The sequence below is a fragment of the Micromesistius poutassou genome (assembly GCF_964030765.1).
Source record: "Micromesistius poutassou genome assembly, contig: SCAFFOLD_6818, whole genome shotgun sequence".
Classification (NCBI taxonomy): Eukaryota; Metazoa; Chordata; class Actinopteri; order Gadiformes; family Gadidae; genus Micromesistius; species Micromesistius poutassou.
Genome location: NW_028177779.1, coordinates 1,267 through 6,830, shown reverse-complemented (window position 1 = coordinate 6,830; position 5,564 = coordinate 1,267). Strand labels below are relative to the sequence as shown.

Below are 5,564 nucleotides of genomic sequence, written 5' to 3'. Positions count from 1 at the left end.
CTGTGTCCCAAAGTAAAAGCGCAGACTGGGACCACGGCGTGGGGGGCAGAGGGGGGAGGAGGAGATACAGGGCAGGGATATGCTCTGTAAACAGACAGCTAATAGGCTGCCTGTACACCCGAGTGTCTGAGCTGTCATTCCCGCAGTGATCAGCGGTGCGGGCATGACAGGTGTGATGAGTGAAAGTAATGTTTCCACCTTACTGCCCAACGAAAGCTAGGGCTGCTGGAGGAGTCTGCTCCAGCAGTGTCCAAAAGTGCAATATACACACATGGTCTCTCTCACACACACTCACACACACACACACACACACACACACACACACACACACACACACACACACACACACACACACACACACACACACACACACAATAAACACACATTAAACCTAGGAGCCTACACATCCTATTACACTCCCCATTACACAGACAAATGAGATCCTGGCCCCTCACCAATAATGTGCGCCCCATGTTCCCCACATTGCATCACCTGCAGCCAGGGCCTCACCAAACACCTCCAGACCATGAGGGCCCTGGTGCGGCACTGTCTCCCGGCGACGTGTGTTACAATCTGCGGCCTTTATGAGTGCATCTCCCCCCTGTGTCCCCGACACAGCCCCTGACCGGACCAGGCTAGCGGCTGTAGCCCCCTGCTGGTGGCTGGCCGCGTGGACAGCGACCCCACCGCGTTAACGCGGGCCGGTGGGAACACATGCATGGGGGGGGTCCCGTCTCCTCACCTTGTTGTACACGCCCCAGGACAGCTCCGTCTCGATCACCATGACGACGATGCCAAACATTCCAAAGATGAGCGCGTAGTCGCTCAGCCGTTTCCTCTTCTCGAACAGCGCCCTGCGGTGGCCCAGTTTGTAGCCAATGTTTTGGTTCTTCCGCTTGGAGGCCTTGGACATGCTGCCCCGGGTCCCGGGGCCCGGGGCCCCCACCACGCCCCCCTGCCTGCTGCCCCCGCTCACGGAGCCCACGGCCGCCCCCGAGCCGCCCAGCGTGCGCCGGCTCTCCACCAGCGCGTGGTTCTGGTGGTAGATGGACATCTGGTTGGACGCGGAGTCGCTGATGTCGTAGCGCCGGGCGTACGGAGAGTCCTCCTTGGACGAGATGACGATCTCGGGCGGGCTCTGGACGGGGGGCAGGTTGCTGGAGGACTGGGACAGGAGGGCGGCCGCCGGGGCGTCCCGCCCGCCGCCGCCGCCCCCGCCCCCGCCCCCGCCGCCCGCCGCCGGCCGCCGCCCCCCCCCCCGCCGGCCACGGAGGAGACCCCGCCCTCCTTGGTCTCGCTGCTGCTGTCGGACTCGATGAGGTTGCGGCGGGAGGCGCTGAGCCGGCTCAGCGGCTTCATCACGCCGCCCGTGTACTTGCAGGAGCTCATGGCGATCTCGGTGAAAGGGTTGCTGTCGCGGCGGTGCACCAGCGGGCTGGCCTGCCGGTGCTTGCAGCCGCGCTCGCGCTCCATGGAGGGCGAGTGGGAGGAGTAGAAGAGGGCGTTGTAGCCCGGGGAGTTGTCCCCGCTGAGGCTGTGCTGGGAGCCCAGGCAGGAGGACAGCGGCGTGCTGGTGGGGTGCAGGGCGTTGGGGATGGGCGGGCGGCGGCGGGTGCGGCGGGGCCCCGCAGGAGGAGGAGGACAGGGGCAGCTTGGGCAGCGGGGCGGCGCCGGCGCCGGCGCCCGGCGGCGCCGAGGGGGACGGCGCGCCGCCGTTGAGGCGGTCCAGGCTGGCCCCGCCCATGTGGTTGGCGTGGTTGGCCCCGCCGGGGAAGGCGGCCGTCATGGAGGGGTGGGGCCTGCTGCCGAGGGCCAGGGGGAAGCGGGGGTCCTCGTCCTCGCTGCCCCCCAGCAGCGCCAGACTCAGCGGCGGCTCCATGGCGGCGCAGGTGGTGGCCGGCCGCGCGCACCTGTCGGCTGCAGCAAACACAGAGAACACAGGAGCTGGGCACGGCCACGCAGGACGACGAGAGGAGCAGGTGCATTCAGCACACAGGGGGAGGAGGACACACGCAGGCAGTGGGGACCTCCGCAGACACATCAGGGGGACACGCTGGTGTCAAAGGGCTAGAGAGGGCACAGTCACTCAACGGGAAATCATTCAATTATGGTATTATACAAGAGTCCCCTATAAGCTCCCCCCTCCCCACCCTATTTATACTCCCGTAAGCCACGCCCCCCAGCATAACAACGTCATGTCTGTGATTTAAGTTGTTGGCCCGTGGAAGCGGCAAATCCCCGGGCTTCACCAAAAACATTATTTTAGCTCTGAAACAACACAGCCGACAACAATTGCCCTGCTACATATAAACACCGAAGGCTGCACCGCTACTACCCATGGCTCATTTGTGGATCATAATGACAGCACATTAAATGATCTCAAAAACAAATAACCTACTTTCTGGAGGATACCTTCATGGGCCCTGAACCCCGAATCAACCCCCAGCCCACCTCCCTCCTCCTCCTCCTAACCCCTCCAATCAGTGTCTCCTCTCCCCTTACCTCCGCTCCCTAGTCCTTGGGCTTGGATCAGTGGCTGGATGAAAATAGACTTGGACACTTTTTCTTTTTCATGTTGTCACGGCCATTCCAGCTGTAGCCTCGCTGGCTGTCATCACGGCGGTAGGACAGACACGTCAGTTCCCACCGTTGCAAAAATAATTGTCTCTTTAGACGTTTCGCTGCTTCCACGGTTTTGTCGTCTTCTGTTTGTAAGATTTTAATGAATATAAAATCGTACCTATATACACGTTGGAGTCAGCGCTTTATGGACGGCACCCATTTCGATCGTGCGAAGGACCAAAGAAAAAAATTATAAACAAGAAAAACCTTCCAACATGTTTGTCGATAAATCTACTGTCAAAACCGTGAACCAACCTGTGAATCCGTAATAAAATATGCACTGAGAACGCAAATCACACACGGCGACAAAAAAAAAGACAAACCTGATCAAGTCAAGTGAGATATTGGCGTTCGAATATCAACGCGCGATAAAAAGATCTCAACTCCTCCGACTCATTCAGTCCACTAAATGTAGGGATCGCTCTGTCTCCCGGAGCCGCTCCTCACTCTCCGCAACTTCTCTCCTCTCTCCGCCTCCAGCCTCGCGGGGCTTCTCATTGGACGGAGCAGACAGACACGATGATGAGCGACTAAACAGGTGGTAGCGACGGAGAGATGAATCCTGTACACCGAGTCAGCATTGAATTGGTTTTATTTCACTCGGGCTTCCTGTTCGGTGATTGGCTACCGCTGAATGTATTTACAATGTAACAATATGCTATAAGTACAGTCGTGGCTGCCATGCCGAGTTCAATAGGTCTGGTGTGACGGCGCGGCACCTGTTACACCACACAGCCCATAATAAACCCTATGGATGTTTAACGCTCAGGCTGGCTTTGTAAATAGAGGATTACAACAAAAACAACCACAGCGATGTCGCTTTGGGGAAACACGTTTGGCTTTTATTTTGTGACTTTTATTTAAATGAACATTATATGCGGTATAACAAAGGGCGTACACCACGCAGAGTAGACCTATAAACCCGATGATCCCAGTGAGCCATGAGGGAAATCAAGTCAGCCGTCATGCGCCTGCCTCCGTCCATTGCAATCCTCAGTAGTGCCATAGCGTGGAGATGCAGCTGGCGTCAGTAGAGTGGTGCGGTTATGTTTACCATTGAGTAGGCCCAACAGCCTCATCATTCCCCAAGCAGCATACTTTCAAATCCCAACCCTGGTCTCCCCTCAATGATTAAATAGCCTATCATCAGCATCACTCCCTGTCAATAGCCCCAGTGAATGGAATGATGTGCACATGTTGTTGCAGTGCCCTGGATCTGCCCAAAGGCCGACATGCGACTAGGTGAGAGGTTATTCATTAATGCTTTGTTGTTTAGATATGTCAGAGATTTCACAGAGAGGAACTGGGTTCCACTTAACATAATTGATGATATTGAGAAAAATGGAGGCGTATGAGAGCAAAAGTAGCGTGTGTTGTGTGCGTGTGTGAGAGAGAGAGAGAGAGAGAGAGAGAGAGAGAGAGAGAGAGAGAGAGAGAGAGAGAGAGAGAGAGAGAGAGAGAGAGAGAGAGAGAGAGAGGGAGGGACACTTTTTGCTGAAATTGTCTGTTTAAAACACATGAGATTTAATAAATAGCAATAAAACACTAAATCCCTCAAGACACATTGAATTAGAAACCAATGGTAGTCCTACTGAATATAAACAATACAAATATAGCAAGAAAGACAGTGACGGGAACAGGCACAGCCAGAGGGTGAAAGACGGTGAGATTGCAGGAGGTGGTGAGAGGGCATCGTGGGACGTGAGGCTGTCCCGTACACAACACATAGCATGGAAAAGATGTGAACAAGTGAATAATAGAATAGATAGAGGAATAATGACTGGGAAGGCAGTTGCTATGCCAACCCCAGGGTATACAGAGGAACCCTTCCATCTTATCTCTCTCTCTCTCTCTCTCTCTCTCTCTCTCTCTCCCACTCCTTCCTTTTTAGTGCAACGGCACATCCATGTTTGAGTGACAGGAAATGATATGAATTCTATGAAACTTCTTAGACCGATACACAGATTGAAGATGGAGGGGAGAGGGACAGAGAGAGAGAAAGACACAGAGAGAGAGAAAGACAGAGAGAGAGAGAGAGAGAGAGAGAGAGAGAGAGAGAGAGAGAGAGAGAGGATTTGATGGAGATCAGAATGGCCATCCTCCGCTGTCCCCAGTCAGAACCATTCGATGTGTTTCCCCGTTCGGTCGGCTCTCGGCTCAACTCTCCAAACTCGCCCAGCTGTAATTTTCCGCTATGACACAGGTTATGAGATCACAACAACGTCTGACCTTCTGGCTTCAGAAGGAAACAAAAGCGGCACTAGAGTCCCCATGTGGTTCTACTCTATCGACTCCTGACCACGGTGGGGGGGCCCACGGCCCAGGCAGCCTCCACTCACACCCTCCTCCGGACCACGCTCTGTGAGCCGTCAGTCCGCAGAGGGAGCGTTCCGTCGCCTGTCCTCCTCCCCCTGACAGAACACGTCTACGGCCGCGTCACGCCGCCCGCCGGAGTGGCAGAAGTGATGAGTAAGAGCCCCTCTTCGATACACCACTCGGCTGAACCCTCACTCCATCACAAGCTCCCTAAGTGTTGCCCTACACAGGCTGCCTCATGTCCTAATGGCAGCCATTGCATTAGGCTCCCTGGAACCGCCCACCCCCCCCCCCCCCCCCGCCCCGCCAGAAAACCCACCGCTGTCCCCCACCCGCTCATCACTGCAGGCCCCCCCCCACCCTGCCGGAGAGAGGAGAGGAGAGGAGAGGAGAGGAGAGGAGGAAGGAGGAAGGGCAGGAAGGAGAGGAGAGGAGGAAGGGGAGGAAGGAGAGGAGAGGAGAGGAGAGGAGAGGAGAGGAGGAAGGGGAGGAAGGGGAGGAAGGAGGAAAGAGAGGAAGGAGGAAGGGGAGGAGAGGAGAGGAGAGGAAGGGGAGGAGAGGAGGAAGGGGAGGAGAGGAGAGGAGAGGAGGAAGGGGAGGAAGGAGGAAAGAGAGGAAGGAGGAAG

General features: G+C 56.2%; 1 pseudogene across 1 annotated transcript; it reads right to left on the bottom strand.

The window, feature by feature from the left end:
- Positions 1 to 691: 691 nt before the first annotated feature.
- Positions 692 to 2,604, bottom strand: LOC311375703 (annotated as a pseudogene). Its single transcript has 2 exons — positions 2,503 to 2,604; positions 692 to 1,917 (listed from the first exon to the last, which is right to left on the bottom strand). The product of its transcript is annotated as an uncharacterized misc_RNA (transcript).
- Positions 2,605 to 5,564: the final 2,960 nt, after the last annotated feature.